Genomic DNA, 17,980 nt, shown 5'->3' with positions numbered 1-17,980 from the left:
AGAAGAAAAGAACATGTCTAGAGACTCACTGAGATCCCTAAAGTTTACCAGAATCGTACCTTAAATACAAACAAAAGACCCATACTTTCTGATATATGAAAGAATTTTTTTTACGGTGAAAACAATTACTGGGAACAAACTTCCCAGGGATGCAGTACAGTCCCCATCACTGCAGGTTTCCAAGATGCAACTGGACAGGATACTAGATAGTGTCATCTAGTCTCCCTTTCCCATAAAAGGCTGGATCAGATGATTTTTTTTTTCAAGGTTCTTTCCAACATGGGCTGTGTCATGTATCTATGACCATTCAACTGAGGATTTGTTTAAAGCAATTGAGGTTTAACATCCAGCTGAGTGCACCCTAGATTCTACTTTCTGAAAGCCACCTATATGGACCAACATTGTCAAAAAGATATGCAGTTGATTTTATGCCATTGTTAGGATTTCAATGTGACATTTGTCCAGCAGTAACACCAGAAGTACTTAGTGGTTATAGGACTGGTTGGGCATTTATGTCTGTGCTGTCCATGCTCTTTCAGCTTTACTGTTGGCTTTGGATCTTCTACTTGCACAGCAATAGTATCTGTAATATTATGATTTTTAGCTTTGCAGTTGGAGCCAAACAAGCACACTGGTTATTTCATGTATTGCTTTCCAGTTGCCAGTTTTTAAGTCTAGACCACTGAAGTTTATGTAGAACACCCCTTTGTTCTGCTGGCCTCTAGTGACTTACTTCTAACCCTCCTCCACGCATTTCCTGCTGTCAACAGAGAACCTGAGATGGTTGGAGTCATTAGATGAAGGTGTCAAGTGTTGGCAAATGGTAGCTAGGCTAATGCAAAGGAGTTATGCCCCAGCTGACCATAGCCATTCATGTCTCTGAAGCTTCAAGGTACAAAGAGGTGCACAAATACTGGTATACGGAACTGAGGTGAGGAAGAACTAGACTTTGTGCAGAGGAAAAGCAAGGGAATATGAGGACAGACATATGAAATATGTCATACACCTAAATGGGGCAGTGAGGTATTTTTAAACCCACTTACTATATGAGAAATCATTCTTGTTTCTAGCTTAACTAAAGGTCTGATTGTGCCACATGAAGCTATGGCCTTCTAAATTTAAATTTCTTGAGTAAAACAGCACTGAGGGATCACAGCAGAGCTTTTTGTAGTAGCTATCTAAGCCTGCTTAAAAGTCAGGTTAATTACCCAGGTGGCTAGCATGTTCTGAAGTTCAAGGCACCACAGCTGCCAATTATTTCAAAACTCCCCAGACTAAAGTTAGTTCAGGTCTGCCAGTGTGCATCATGCATTTTCTGTCTTAAGCAGTGGTGCAGCAACATTACACTGGTACGTTGCTGCTGCTTTCCATAATTTCATTTCACCATCAGCTAGCATGCATACTAATGGTTAGAAATGGAAGAAAAAGGAGACTGTAAGGTACTGTAAGTCTTTGTCATGACACAGAGTCAACATGTGTTGCCTCAGTGCAGTGGCAGTAATACCATCTCACAGAGAAAAAGTGTGATGTTATCACATTAACTGGGTGTTTGTAAAGTAGCTCAGGATGAAAAGTAAATGGCCAAGAGTGAGATTACTGCTTATGTTACAGTGCTATTCACTAGTGCCTGTCTAAATTGTCAAGATTTGTAAATTCATCCTCTCAAATAATGCTCTCAGGAGTTCTCCGTTATTCAAACTCATTCTTAGTAGGACATCAAAGCAGTGATATTTCTCAGCTGCTGTATCACAGACTGCCTTAGACTGTAGTGTGAAGGTGACTTGTGAAGGGGCATTTTCTTCCTGTGGAAGAATGAACTTCTGGGAAATCTGTATTATTCCTCTACACGGAAGGTAGAGATAGGAGGCCTGAATACACAAACAGATAAGAATAAGCTGGGAAAAATAGCAAATAGGGAAGAAAAAGAAGAAAGGTGATAAAAGAAAACTAACCAAAGCCAAAAATTCAGGGAGGCCAAATATTTCAAGAGGGCCCAAATCAGAAAGTTAAATATAGAAAAGCAAAAATCAGTAGCTATTCAAGTTCATATGAATGACAAACCCTGGAAAAGAACAGACAGCTCAAAGTAGAGAATGAAACCAAAGACAAACCATAAGGCAATGACAGGCAGAGTCAGTCAGGAAAAGATAAATATGGAACTCAAAAGAAAACAGTTCAGCAGAAAAAAAAATGCAGGAGATTCATATAAATTTTAAGGCTGCAAAATTCAGACAAGCAGCGTTGTCTGAGAAGGCTGTGGTACCATTCAGAGGGAGAGCTCCCAAAGACCGTTCTCCCATTACTTGGCAGGGAATCTGACACCTGTGAAACTTCAGCAAAGGGTAGCTCAAGACAAAAATGCCATAGAGGCAAAATGATGTCTGTGACATGACAAGGTAAAATACCTAGTTCAAGATTTTTCAAAGCTATAGAGAATGTGAGGTCACTTTAAAGGAAACTTAAGTCCAACAGAAATGGGAATATACAAAGTCAACGGAGAAGGAAAAGGTCTGCCCAGGTCACTTCTACATACTCCATGCACCAATTCCATCAACCTGACAAATTAAATTAAAAAAAAGTGAGGAGGAAAAAGTGATACTGAGACACTGGGGTTTATGGAAGCTTTTCTGATTTGATTTTTTTTTTTTTTTTTTTGTTAGAAGACATCAAAAAGCAAGGAGCATATTTTGACTACCCAAAAAGTTTCATTTTGGACAAGTCAGCTGCTTAAGTTCTAGCTAAGGTGCAACAGCGAAAAGTAGGAGAAACACATTCCTGTACAGCATGGTTTGAAGAGGTTATGTAATTGTACATGATCTGTGAGGAGGGAAAGCCTGTGTATCTGTGTGTGTATGTGCACGTGAACATGTGTATCCATCAAAAAAAAAAAGTGAGGATGAATGAAAGTTTGAATCTCCCAACCTAAACATAGAATCTTATCATTACATAAAAGAATGTGAGAGATGGATTTAATTTATTTTTATTAGGAAGGAAGCTTTCAAACTCATTCACCATTTCTACTGCTGTATTATATTTCTTTCATCCTAGGGACTCTGCCTAATTCAATTGAGTTCAACAGTTTAAGCCTACCCACCCTTGCAGGGAGACAGAAGGAGACAGAAAAACAAATGTTAACAGACTGACAAATTTTGGAAAATACCACACGCATCTGTGACACATAGGGCCAAGACGACCAAGTCATAAAAAATCTAGCCCCCCCAAAAAGATGATTACATAGAAATCAATGTCATTGAGAAATAACAGACTTTCTGACAAGCCAAAATAAGGGTGCTGGCACCAACTGTGATGAGGCCTGGATCCCACCCAGAGCATCTTGGCAAATTACCTAAGTTCGGCAGCAAATCAGTCTTCAGAATCAGACACTGCTCTTCCATACCACACAGACAAGCACTTAATAATCCAGAAATCCATTATCCATCCTCTGCTGTAAGTGGTAAACTGTATTTTTTCCTGCCTTATCCCAAAACCAAGAATACAGTCAGTAGGTCATGATTCCCAAGAGTCTCTACTATTCTCCTGGAGAATAACTAAAGTGCAGTAAGACAGTTTCTTGTGCAAGTTGTATTGGAAAGGGAAGCCTAGGTTACCATCTGTTACTTATCATTATCTCTGCCTGCATAAAAGAACATGTTCATAATTAAATTACGTTTGAAGTTAAAACAGGGGGGAAGGAAGAAAAGCAGCTTAAGAAGAGCTGCTTTTAGGCGGCTCAAAGGAACTAGGATAAGACAGGGTTGTTTTTTTTTCCCCTGGTTGGGCCTAGGAGATGCCACCAAGAGATATTTATTCATTTGTAGGAAAGGTTAAAGTACCATCAATTTTCACTTCTCTTGTTACGGAACACACCCAGAATCAAACTATGTTTAGACAGATTGAGCAGGGTATAGTTCATGTTGATAAAGACCCAGTGAACATTGCCCAGAAAGTGGCACTGCAGCCCGCCTCAGGAAAGCTGAACTCCATTTAAAACCACTTAAAAAGGAAACTCTTCACAAATTAAGACTTGGTAATGAGGAAAATAAGATCAAAGGCAGAACTGCATGCTGATTATGAGAGAACTTAATTAAGGAAATTGTACCCATCTGCACACTGCTAAAATAGCATCATGTTTGTTTCCAGAATTACCAATATCCCTGCTTCACAAGAAAAATCAGAATAGTGCCCAGGCTAGAGACATTTTATAACACTGCTGCCCATGTATTTTCCAGATCCTTGTCTTAGGTATTAAGCGCTTACAGCAAACTCAAGGTTCCTTGTAAAAATATATTCAAGCAAAAGAAAGTCTGAATGTCAGACTCTGTGTTTGGTTTGTGTGGCAAGGTTTTGATAGCAGGGGGGCACAAGGAGGGGTTCTGTAAGAAGGTGCCAGAAGCTTCCCATGTGTCTGACAGAGCCAATGCCAGCCAGCTCCAGGAGGGACCTGCCACTGGTCTGAGCCCACCAGTGTCGGTGGTAGAGCCTCTGGGATAACATAGTTAAGAAGAGGGGGGAAAGAGCAACTTCAGCCAAAGAGAGAAATGAGAATATGCAACAAAAACAGCTCTGCAGAAACCAAGGTCAGTGAAAAAGGAGAGGAAGTGCTCCAGGTGCTGGAGCAGTCTGCAGTCTGTTATCACTTTTTAAAGAGAGAAAAGAGACTCCAGCATTAGTGCTGCCTAGGAACTTTCAGGTATGTCTTTTCTTTGTGGAAGTGTTGCCTCACTGGAAAAGGATAATTTTGGTCATTCGTATTGGCATTCTGAATGACTGGCAGCTGTGAGCTGCATTACCAAGTGAGCCTTACAGTACCATGCACAGTATGCTTAGTGTATCACAAATGTATATATTTACTAAGAAATTAAAGAAAACATGGGAGGAATGCTCAGCATCAGGCCCTCAAAGTTTGAGCCTGTTAAATGTATTCAGTATCACATTTGCAGAGGGGGTTGGTAATAGCAAAGAATTTTGTTGTTCTGCAAGCTGAATCCAGCCACTTGTTTCCTTCTATGGACATTATATTGCCTTTTAAAAGTATATTTATTTCTGGCTCTGCCTCTCCTGTATGAACACTCTCCCCAGGATTCTGTACAACTGATCCTGATTGCGGAACTCTAACAACAATCACCAGCAGGAGTTGAAGAGCAACGTTTGCTTGTCATGACCCTCTTCTTCAGTTTCTGTACAAGAGAGGAACCAAAAAGAGAACAGTGGTGGACTGTTTATTAATGCTTGATTAGGATCCCAAGGAAGCCACATTTAGGCATGCAGCTAAACTTCAGCCTCCTAAGTCCTTGTGAGGGCTGACCAAGCACCAACAAGTATACGGATCCTCCTCTTTTTTAGGGTCCTGAGAACTCCTTCAGCACCTATTCCCTGCACATAGGGCTGAGACCTTACCGCGCCTTCTGAACTGAACCACACAGAACTTGCATTACCTCCACGGGAGGAGTGCCCAGATAACACAGGAAGTCTAGTCAGGCATCCTCTGCCAATCCTGTCACACATTTCCAACAAGAGAACATAAGTATACGTACAGTACAACTAATGTCACTCCTCCTTCTTAGAACCATCACAAAATGAAAACACAATACCAGAGATATACTCCAAGTAAAAAAAAAAAAAAAAAAAAATTTCAACAAGCCTATTTCCTTAGATAAGTAAGGCCAATCATTACCATTCATATTTCATAAACAAACAAAAAAAATCAATGAGTGACTACAAGGGGCTTGTCATAAAACAGAAGAGTATGCTGGATTCTGAAAAATCTAGTAGGTGCAAGGCACCTGCAGCTAGTCTTTGCTGGCACTGACTAGAGACATACTTTAGGTGTAAGTTCAGGCTCTTCCTGCTGGAGATCGTTAGGATGGAACTGAAAAGAAAAAGACTGGTTCTGCTTCTTTGCATAGAGTCAAACAAAGGTTATTTAAAATGTATTTACTTATAGTCATCAAATCAGCAGCACCTCATGCAACAAATGATTAAAACTGTTCAAACAGGATATAGAAGTAAAAATGCTTGGATAGAGCTATCAAAGCTACAGTCCTGCTGAATTTTAAAAGTATATTGCAACACCTTTTTCTTGGAATGTAGCTGCTGTACTTAAAACTGGGTGACAAATACTTTTTTTCCCCTGCCTTTGTATAAGGGGGAGAAGAAGGGGATATTTATAAAAGAAAAACGTGTTTAAATTTCTTTGCTAATCAAAAAGAAATCTATATGCATAGTAAAATACAGACACCAACTTCAGAAGAGCTCAAAACCTTAAAAAAGTTGATGAATCCAAACAGAACTCCCACTTTTCTCACACTATCTGCTCTACCTATCTATTACATACCATCCACTCTAATGGAGGAGCCAGACCACAAAAGTGCTGGCTCTCCCTCCTCTCCACCCTTTGTCCTCCTGCCCCAGAATTCTACCCTGAACCTCAGACAGCTTACCTGAGACTCGTACTTCTCTACAAAAAGTGCTGGTTTTGATACACTCTGTTAAACAAAAAACTGTCTTATAAGAGACATCCAACCTTAATCATACCACTTTAAATCAGCAGCATGCTGATAAGTCTAGCATAAAGTACAGTAGCATGCTGAATGAACCTTACATTTTTTCCTACTGAGTTTAAGGGCATTTGAGGAATCTTGTAAATTATGCCACTGAGCACTGCCCAGAGAGGGAAGCTGCATGGGAACATATCAAGGTCACAGCAAACCTTACTCATCTCTCTCTCCCCTCCATGCCTGCCCTCAACTACAGCTTAGCGTGGGATCCTGACAGCAGGAGGTTCCCACTGACAGGCCTTTGGCTTCATCTCTCCATCAGTCCCTGGACTCTCAGCTCTTCTCAGGAACCCTCCATGCACTTTGAAGAAGAGAGATCCCAGGCATTTGCCTGGGGCTCTGGGAGCCACTTGCCTCATTCCTTCTGAGGAAACAGCTGCAAAGTTGCCCTCAAAAACTCATTTGTGAGCTGCATTCCCTCCAAAAGCTTTATCAGCCGCCTCATTTAAAGCAGATTTTTACAGAGGGATGGGAGAGCTGGACTGGACGAAAGAACAGGATGAATGCCTTTAGCTATCCCAGGCACCATATCCTCAGACTCAAGTCATTCTTCACAAAGTCCTCAGTGAAAGCTTTTTACAGGTGCAAACACATAAACATGCAGGCTACTTTCTCCTTCTCCCCATCTCACCTTCCTGTCCCCAGAGTTACCGGAAAGTTACACATAATCTCTGCCTATCTAAGAAAATGCGAATGGCCACCTTTTCCTGCTTCTGTCTGTCTGAGAATTGACTGGAAAGACTAAAATGCTCCAGAGTCTAAAGAATTTATCAATCCAAGGCACAATGACACTGACGATGAAGAACATTGGGAAGAGGAGCAAAATTTTAATTATCTTCCCTTCTTAGGGAAAAACAGAAGGTGAGAAAGTCAAGAATCTTCTCAGATCATAGGGAAATTGTAAGAAAGGGAAAGAACTGTTACAGAGGAGTATTAGCGCAAAACCAAATGGGCATGAACTGGCTACGAACAAATTTAGTTTGGAAATTTGGAGCACATTTCTAAACATCACAGGATCATGGTAATTGAATGGCTTCCCAATAGGAAGCAACAGAAGCAAAGATGTTTAATTTTGAGGCAGAGATTGGTAAATTTACAAAAGATAAATTATCCTGCAACGTAATTTCCTGCAACTACAGAAACACTGTACTCCGTGACTCAGGAGATCTCTTTCAGTCTTGCACACCTCATCTTCTGCTGAGCCAAGACAGGATAAATAAATAAATACATAGAATCCAGAGACGAGGTGCAATAAAGCCAGATTATTTAGCAGGGTGAGTCTGCTTTCTTTATTAAGCAAACTGATGGTGGTTTTGTAAATGGAGTTTGTCTACCTGTGGGGACTTTGGTATTTTTGGGTGAAAATTTGGATCATAAGGAAGACTGAATCAGGAACAATCTATATACCTATGACCACCTGCAATGAGCAGTATGGAGGTGAAACCTCCCACCTATCATGCAATCATTAGACTAGACTGTGAGAAGTTATATTCACAGACCTGTATACAGGGGCAAAGCTGTCAAAAGAAACTGTAAAAGGGGGTAGATAAGTGAGAAAATTAAAACAGCAAATCATTCATGAAGAATCCAAGTTAAACAAAGAAGTTTCATTTGACATGTGCAGGTGGGTATAGAAACAATCGTGTCTTTTTCAGACTTGACTGAAGTTTTACTGAAAAGAAGTCTCAAAACCATTAAAAAGAGTCAGGAGGGAGAAATCTTTTCACATTCTATTTCTATATTAAAAAGTCCAGGATAGTACCACCCTATTCTACACACAGAAGAAAAAGCAAAACACATGAAGTTGAAAATGCATGAAAAATATAGTACTGTAACATAAGAAGTCATCTGTGAACTCTCCTATAGCACATCAAATATCAGTTATTCATTCCCACAAATGAAGTCAGTGTTGATCTATAAGCTGCAGCTCTGTATTACACATTTCATGCATTTAAGCCAGACAAACATTCCCAGAGGATAGAAAGAACCTGCTACAGTGAGTTGTGGTTCTATTTTGAATCACATCACAGCATTACAAATCACAGCTTCAGACACTGGGATAAGGGACTCGATAAACCAAGTAGCATGATAACTTCATAGAATCATAGAATAGTTCATATATATCCCTTCCACACACATAGCCATGTGAAGAACCAAATCCCTTCAAACCGTACAACTACAGAGCAACGATCACTCTCCTACCTACATGTATCCATGTACCATTATTCACACAAATATATATTTATTTTATATTTTATATTGTTTACTACATACTGTTGTACAGTAACTATCTAACCCTGTCCACACACACACCAAGACTGTTTATCAGTCTTGACCTCTTACATTTGATGGAGCAGAAGAGAACACAAATTTTTAATGCAAAAAAGTTCTTTTGGTGCTGGCTTGTTCTGATGGTTTTTCAGCTGTGCTCCACAAAAGGTGGTCCTTGGAAGCAGTCACTAGACCTATTTAGTAGCCCACCAGTTCCCTGTGACCATTATCCCACAAGAAACTCTGAGTGCTGAGAATGATACAGTGGTTCCCCTGTCGGTCTAGCATATTTTTAGAGTCAAAGTAGTTTATAAATTAAGTAAATATTTTGAAGGGCAAAAATAACAACCCACAACTTAAAGGCTGGATTGGAAAACTAGCCGTATTGCAAGTAGCTTTTACTGGAACTCCAGTTCTGAGTCTGATCTTTGCTCTGGTTCCCAAAGAAATATTTTGAAAATGTGCAAGGGCATTAAAAAACAGCTTCCTTTAATAAAGCATTTACAGCACCCTGTGCAGATTAGCAAATCTATTTGAAATATGGAAAGGTTCCTGTTAACCGCCAAGTAAAGATGAGAGACAAGTCCTTCAAGAGAGTTCAAATATTGCTGAGGTATGAGATGCTGTATTTTCCTAAAGAATTTTGCACATTGAATGCCTGGCTATTAATATCATTTGGTTCTCAGTCTGAGAAAGTGAAAATGCAACTCTGAGCTATTTTGACTGTCTGGGCCTTGGGACATGAAAGGAGTCAAAGTAGCAAGCATGGGCTTAAGTCTCCAAACCCTGACAGTCACACTTTCTTCTTCTTTCTCTATTACTCTCAAAGTCAAAGCTCTGCAGTCGTTGCCTTCTTTACAGCTAATTGAGGTGTCTTGAAAAGATAAATGAATCAGAGGGAAAAAATAACATGACTGGATTTTATATATATATATATATATATTTGCATTTTTCCATTTTAATTTCACCCACCAGTCAGCCACCTTAAGCATGACACAGGATGGCTGGCAAGGGCATATTATTGACTGAAAGCTAACTCGCCATTTGTTTTCAGGAGTTTTCTTAAGTGGAAAAAAAAAAAATAAAAATAAAAGGTTGTTCCACATGAATAATTCCCTGAAGGGCTTCCAACCCAAATGCTGCACAGTATTAGACGACGAAAGAACTGTTAGAGAAGTGAACAAGAAACAGAAAGTGAGAACTACCTTGCCAAGTTTCACTCTATAACCTGAGTAGTGTGTCATTAAAAAATAGCCAGCACAAAGAGTGAAAAACAGCTTCCAGTACAAATATATACTTTTATAACCAAGTGCTCTATAGACAGAAATAAAAGATTTTTTTTCTACAGAATTTGCTTAAAAGACAGTTTAAATCTCAGGAAAAAACATATATGCAAACATGAAAATACAAGTTCGTATAATGTTTAAAAACAGTTTGTTTAGCTGTTTTTTTGTTTTGTTCATTTGTTTTCTTAAATACAACATCCTGCCAAAACCAGTTTAGTCTGCGCTTAAGTTATTATACATCCTTGCAGGTACTATCACAACCTCTGTACCGCTGTCATATGGTCCCTCTGTTCCACCTCCCACTCTCAAAGGAAGTATCTGCAGTTCAGTCTTTGACTTCTGGATGAGCTTAATGCAAATTAAGCATGCAATTTTCCAAAGGGCCTGTGAATCAGGCAAGGAACGCAGAGCCTAAAAGCACAGGACTTGTGTAATTCAAGTGGGGTACTGAAAACCGCATCAGGTGATTGAATGATTCACAGGGCTGGTAATAGTCTACAGTATGCCCTCCCATCAGGTCACTAGGCTGTATCCATTCTGGTTAACCAACAAAACCATTCCCATTTCATGGCTGCTCATGTGAACTGAATTGATCAAGGCTGTCCTAACAAGTGAGCACATTTGCCGTATTATTATTTGTCACTTAAAACAAAAACATCACAAGGGCTTCTATTGGCATAAACAGATTACAGAATAAGCCACCCCAAATCTAACCAGTCAGGCCCTTGTCAGTAATATGACAATGCTGTCCAAAAAAAAAAAAAAAGAGATGTCTAACAGAAAGATGCTGGACAAACTGCAGAGATTTGATCCTCTGACCCAACCAAAACACACAGCTAGAGAGCAGCACTGGGGAAGCCAACTCAGCCATGGCCCAAGGCATCACTTGTTCTGTGGCTGAACAAAGGGACCGTGGTCTTCCAGGGCTGTCAGTTTAACAGCTTTCACCCAAACTAAATGAATTTGGCTTTCTTAAAATGAAAACAAAAGAAATCCAATGCATCAAGGAAGCTGCCCAGGATTTTTAGAAGATAATAATCCTTCAGCTTACTGAGATCTGTGGGTAATAAAGAGATGTGGGTGCCAAGAGGTAGCTCAGCCCAAGTTGCCAGTGTACCTTTCTATTCATGAAAACCCAGCCTTTTAGCACACGCAAATTGCGCACATTTCATCAAACTACTGTTCATTTTATGAAAGTACCAAATTGCCAGAAAAACAGGGGTTTTGCTTACCAGAAGATAAAAATTGAGCCTTTAGCATGTTTTCTTCAAAAAAGTACCCTAACAAAAAATTATCATTTTGATGCAAATACTGAAGCTTTTAGTTTATTTTGTGTCCATTCAGCTGCACTAAGATGTATTTAAAAAAAAGAAAAACAAAACATCATTCATCCCCTGCATTCCTGCATCTTTCCATCCTGTAGCTGAAAGTGTATACTAACGCCCAGCCTGCTGTAAAAGGCCCAAGCTGTCAACATGACAGTGTAGCACCAGTGTAGGCATGCACATACATGCACATACACAATATTTATAAAACTGCTGCTGTAAGGGATTTGGTGTTTATTTGTTTAATTAACTGAAAATGGTAACACAAAAGCTTTTCATTTGGCACAAGCTCAGGTTTCATGAACTGCTGGAAAAGATTCTCTTGGAGAAACAAAATTAGTGTTTCTCCATATACTTTCTGTGGATTTCAAAATAAAAACAACTATATGATCATGCCAGTTAGCAGACAGATATAGGTAAAGTTATAGGTCTTGATACATCTAGAAAGAGCCTGCAGAGCTAGACACACAATCTGGCTAATGCTTCATGTTGGCAAAATGACACAACACCCCACTAAAGAAAAACAAACCCCCAAACCAAACATGAAATGTAAGCGAAAAGAACTGAAAAGGCAGTTGCAAAGGGTGTCCGTAGCCTACCTGGTGCACCTGGATGTTCTGTTATACACCACATGGCATAAAAGTTCATTATTTGATGCTCCTGCTCATCCACATTTCTCACTATGTCAGGTTTCTCAAATAAAACAATGCATGAGAGCAGGAAGCTAAAAAATGATGCAGACTTCAGAACAGGTTTTGCTCTATACTCCACTTTAAAAGTCAGCAGTTGCACTGTGAATCAACTACCCTACCACGCCTCCCCAAAGGAACATTTGACAGGATGGTAAGCAGCAGACCTGAGTATAAAAACTAACCTTTCCAATGAAGGCACACAAAAGAGCAGCCCATACTAAATAACAGTGCTGCCAGCAGCCACTGTCTTTTCTTCTCATATGGTACATTTAAAATCCATGGTCTCTTGAATTTATCCAATCATAAAAAAAAAAGAAGGGGGAATCTCAGCAGGGCCTTTTTTAGTCCCTAAGAATCTAGAAATTCCTACCTCTTTTCCCCATTTCATGCTCCAAAACACAGCAACTTGATACATACTTTTGCTCAGTGCTCAGAAGATTATTTCACAGGTTTCAGGGTGTAGCAGAGAACAAAAGGGATTTCACCATTGCTTTGATTTACTGGCTGGCAAGGTCAGTGCAGTATTTAAATTTGATTATTTAATGATATATTAGGTCACTACCATGTTTTTATAAGTATAATTAAACTGGTAGAGTGCCTAAAAGTTTTGGGCTTTTTTTATACAGCCTTCTTGTTCATTATTTTTTACATTTAAGAAATAATATTCCCAATAATGGATTGAGATCAGAGACAGATTGAAGTTTTCCACAGATTCTGATTAATCTGGTTAAGAAAAGAACTTTAGAACTACAGGTAAGATGAAGGAACAACTCAGTCATCAACTTTCTCAGATACAAGACAGCTGTATATATGTGAAGACAGAAAGAAATTAATTCCTTGGAGGATGCTCATGCAAATGAGCATCGGCTAATAGTCTGGAAGAGTTGGGACTAGCTGTATACAGGGATGTACTCCACCAAAATTGTTCTTTGGGGAACACATTCCTACAATAATTCATTTCCATTTCCACCTTCAGAGCTATTAAGTCTTATTTACTTTTCTTCACCTTCCCTGAAAGTCAACAGTTTTTGATGTTGCACAGGACAGCAACTTGAGAGATCACCACTTATCCTGATAAACATATCTTTTGTGTAATGGAAAATGTGGCATTCCAAATGATTGCAAAAGTAGAGACAGGAAAATAAATCAGACATAAAAACACATCTATCACTTTTCAGTGTAAAAAAATTGTCCATGAAAGCTGTTATGAAAGAACAAGTCAGGTTACTATACTGTCAGCACAGTGAGCATTTGATAAGAAACTGAGGTTTTAAGTTGGAATTCTGCTTCTGTTATATAAAGCAAAAAGAGGCCTTATATACAACAAAGAATAAGACCACATTCAGCTCAACTATGTGAGTATCACAGGCCTTCATAATCCTTGATGAAGCCATCCTGCACTACATGAAGCCAGAAACTTCCTCAGGGAAATGATTTTGCAGTAGGCTTTATGAAGTAGACTATATAAGATGCTCAAAGATGAACTAACAAGAACGTGAAGTTCTGCAAAAGACCAAAAACAACATTAGAAACTGACCTGTCAGTAATCTGTTGAGTAACTATGAGTCTTGCTCTGGCAAGACTCGCTCAGAGGGCAGTGTCAGCGTAAGCAAGTTGTAGACAAGTGCTCCAATGGCAGGCACAGAATTAATAGTACTGCCAACATCATAAGTTATCTCCTGGCAGATAGAAAGAACAGTCTCTAATGAAAAAAGCTATTCAAGAAAGCTCCATTTCTTTAACTTGACATAAATATAGATGGAGGATTTCTTCACATTTTAAATATCACACACATGTCATATTAAACTCACATTTTGGAGACTCTGCAGGAGTTAAGTGCATGACCTCAGCATCAGCCACAGACAGACTTACAGTGTGGATTCTGAGGTACAAAGTAACTCAAAGAAAAACACTCAGGAGCAAAATAAAATGCATATTAAAGTGAATTTCCAAACAACATAGTAAAAATAGGATCAGACACATCAAACTGTCTCTTCCATTTGTGAAGCAAAGTTTTTAATTTGAAATGTCAGCAAGTAGAACTGAACTAAAATCACTTTACCATATTAAACATGTCATGCAGACATGAAATAGATTGGGAAATGTAACTGATAGAGCTTATCTGAACACCAGTGACAGTGGGGGAGACACACTTTTCAGTAAATAAATTAGCCGTGTAACCAAGACAATCATCTGTTAGGTACAAAACTGTTGCAGGGCACATAGATGATGATAGCTCTATGATTCTCAATGCACTTGCTCCACTGCCCAGGGGTTCAGCATGTCCTGCACAGCACACAGGGGACAGCTAAGTAATCCCAAGTAGTCTGTTTATAGGAAAGTGAAAGAGAGTTCTCAGTAAATTACAGAAGCAGGAGTTGGACATCTGTCTAGTGCCTGCTAGTTCAAAGACGAACTGAAGAGGGGAATCTTTCCTCTAATCTAGAAAATCATTTCAAAGGGTCATTGATACCTGGATGTCAAATGGACTATAAGGAGTACAAAGAAATGGCTATTTTTATCCTCAAAACCTATTAATACCCCAAAGATGCACTCCCTCATAACTGTGTAACTGACTCTTGCAACTAAGTTGACTTCCGCTCACATACTCCACTGATTCAGCAGAGATAGTAGCAGTCTAAACTTTTCAATGAGGTACAATAATTGGGAGTTTGAATGACTACATTCCATATGACCATTCAGCTCTCCTAATCTGCTTTGCCCAGCATGTCCATTAAGGACCCAAAACCTGCAAATCTTTCTGCATGTGGTTTGTCAGTTACAGGAATAAAGCCAGACAGAAGCACCTTGTTGTTCAAGGCACAACCAGAGCCCCAAGTCAGAACAGAAACAAGTTCTGTAGTGGTTGTATCAGACAGGAACTTGACAGCTCTGATCCTTCTCCACTTACAATAGAACTGGACCACTTAAAATAATACTTTCATTCCTTTCAAAGCCTTTGAAACCTAAGTTCCTACTCCACAAAGTGGCAGAATGTTCTTATACCCAACAGGGTATGCATAAGCAAAAATACACATGCAGAGGTAAGGACAGTCTATTGCTGTATTCTCTAACTCTTTTTTATATATGGGCAAAATATGGCACAACTATCAGCCTCTATCAGTACTAGTAGTGGTACTGGGATTTCCGTGAAGAAAGCTGCATGTCTGCCTAAACATGCCCCTTCCCTTTCCCCAAACTACTTCACAATATTCTGTTCAGTCATTAGGGTTTACAGGTTTTACTATTCAGCTTACAAATCTCCAATCTCTGCTACATATCCATACTGGATACAAGGAATATGTTCCCATATCAGATGTCTAACTTGACAGTTGGATTGCCTGCAATTTGATCAACACTGAGAGTTTTTCTTCACCTCCTACACCATTACTGAGTAATGTGTCTGTCAAGCACTTCCATGCTTTCCTTGCCTTTCTCTATCCATGCTGACCCCACAACACATTCCAGAAAAGATAACAGGGTCATCACCAGGCTTTAATTTCTAGATCTGATTAATATTATTTAGATTTTTTTTCTTTATAATTCAGATAATCTCTTAAAACAAGCAAACAAGCAACCAACCTCTACAACTTAAGGAAACATAAATTAAAGACATCGACTAACTGGATGCTAATGCTAATGCTGCAGCATTCGGCATGCGTGAACAAATTCTGCTTTAATGATTTAAAGTATCGCTAGCCGATCTTTCACTTGAGTTTTTAACAGCTCCCTGTTCCAGGGAGGGTTATCCCAGGTGCAGCAACGTCGCCCTCTGTCCGAAGCAAATAAAATGGCATTTACTGCCTCTGCTAGTCCAGGGCTGGCCGTGTATTTAGTTAAACAAACATACACGACACTCGCTCGGCAATACTTTGGCATCCAGATTTTCACTGATAGCACAGTTTTAAACAGATTCTTATTCCTGTTGCACACATTCCAGTCGGTTTTAAAACTGTTTAACACGAGATTTGTTTTCATTCTGGAAAAGTAAATGACAAGTCACTTCAGTCTTGAAAGTTTTTTTGTGGGCTCCCCCTTCTTTAATCCTCTCCTTGAGAAAGTCAATGACAACTCTTAGCAGCTTGCTTTCCCTCCACATACAAAAGCACTTGCTGGTTTCCCCTTCCCCACTCCTGCAGCAAAGCGTCAGTGTGAAAAGACGGTTTAAAAATAGCACGAACACTGACAAATCCTCAGGGTTTTTTACACTTTTATTTTGCCTCCATGTTTTCTCAGCTGCTCTGCTTAGAAGACAATAAAAAAAAACAAAACAAAACAAAAAAAACCTACTGAAAAAAGACAAAAAAAAAACATTACAAATTCAGAGACTGGGAAACTGCAGCCCAAGGAGGAGGATGTAACTTTAGTTTGACTTACCAGTTTTATCCAGCTGTATACTTTCCTACTTGCTTTTCCTACAGCAGCCGAGCTCAGTGCTCAGGACCGTCCACCCCGTGCGAGGGAGCCAGGCGGAGGGCTGATCCACACGCTGATGCTGCTGAGCGAGTGGAGTCGGGGTGGCTGTGCCGGCGGCTCCTGCTGCTGCTCCTGCTACTCCTACTGTTGCCGTGTGCGCTCTCTCGGCCCCAGATCAGGAACTGCTTCCCATTCCCCAACCCCACTCGGCGCTGCAGGCTTCGGGAGGCAGGGCCGGCCCCTGCTACTGTGCTGCGTTTTCTTAAAGGGACAAGCTCCGACCCGCCGCCGGCCGGGAGCCACCAGGGCTGCCCGGGCCGGCGCCTGGAGCCGCGGGTAGTTGCCCTTTCCAGCCCGGGCGTAACCACTGCAGGATAGGCTTGGCTCCTACGCGCCTTGGCAACAGGGCCAACGCTCCTCTATAGAGTTTTCATTAAAGGCTCTCAGGTGTTGCGTTGGTTTTGGTTTTACTTTTTATTCTAGTTCTGCTTCCTTCGCACCTTCTGCAGCTAGGCGGGAATCACCGCGCCGCGGAGGAGACGGCAGCAGCGGGAGCGGCCGCATTTTTACCTGGACCGCGAGTGCGGGGCCCCTTGTGGGGCTTGGTGCAATCCCTCCAGCCCCGTGCCCGGTGCTGCACGATTGGGCACCGCTCCCTTCCCACAGCCCACGGCGGTACCAGGGTGAGGGATATCCCCTGGCAACCCGGGTCATTGCGACCTGAATGGATTTTATTCCCCGTAACAGAGAGGGTCTGACTTAACTGAATAAAAGCCCTAATTTCCCAGTTTTTCCTCTTCAGTCATTCTCTGGATAGCTTTAAATCACGTGTAAACCCCTGTTTCTAGCTTGTTTTCTGACTTCACTTTCAAATGTATCTAATAATAGCTAGATTAATATGGGGGAGTTGCCTGACTCATGTGCTGCTGTTTGCACTGGAAGAAACCACATTTTATGTCAAGTAACGCTAAAATTTGGAGATAGTAATACCATCTGTTTTTTTAACTCATGGAAATATATGGTTTGCTCTCTGTATGTGTAAGTCATTTGTTTTCATTACAATAACTGAACTTTCATGATGACAACACCAATCAACACATATCACAAGGGAAAGTCATACATATACACAAATATGTATATATGTAATGGCACAAACAGAGAAAGTAAATTACAGGGGAAAGAGATTGCCTTCAAACTGGCAGGCCAAACCAAACAAGATGAGACGGAGCCAACACTGTCCTGTCCTCTCTGCCTTCACACACACCGGTGCACGGAATGGGTGCAAATGTTAGCAAGCTATAATGTCCTTCAGCTTCTTTGTTCCTTTGGTAGAACAACATGGGTACAAACCAGAAGCTGAATCCAGCCCTTTTGATGCTAATGGTCCTTCACAAGCTGGCTCAGTAGCTACCTGCTAACTGCCAGCATGTATG

At 40.4% G+C, this 17,980-nt stretch overlaps 1 protein-coding gene across 2 annotated transcripts in view; it reads right to left on the bottom strand.

Annotated features, from left to right (window-relative positions):
• DAAM2 (dishevelled associated activator of morphogenesis 2) overlaps positions 1–16,875 on the bottom strand; it is a 171,597-nt gene extending 154,722 nt beyond the window's left edge. The window contains exon 1 of one of the 2 annotated variants that reach the window (XM_062619065.1): positions 16,509–16,875. The gene's annotated coding sequence lies outside the window, so the exon portion shown is untranslated. The remainder of the gene's footprint in view (positions 1–16,508) is intronic. The other variant, XM_062619066.1, reaches the window with a different exon arrangement.
• Between the last annotated feature and the right edge of the window lie 1,105 nt (positions 16,876–17,980).

Source organism: Pezoporus occidentalis, unplaced genomic scaffold (genome assembly GCF_034315485.1).
Source record: "Pezoporus occidentalis ecotype Australia unplaced genomic scaffold, CSIRO_AGI_Poc_V1 ctg209, whole genome shotgun sequence".
In the NCBI taxonomy this organism is placed as follows: Eukaryota; Metazoa; Chordata; class Aves; order Psittaciformes; family Psittacidae; genus Pezoporus; species Pezoporus occidentalis.
This window is presented reverse-complemented; position numbering and strand designations above follow the sequence as displayed.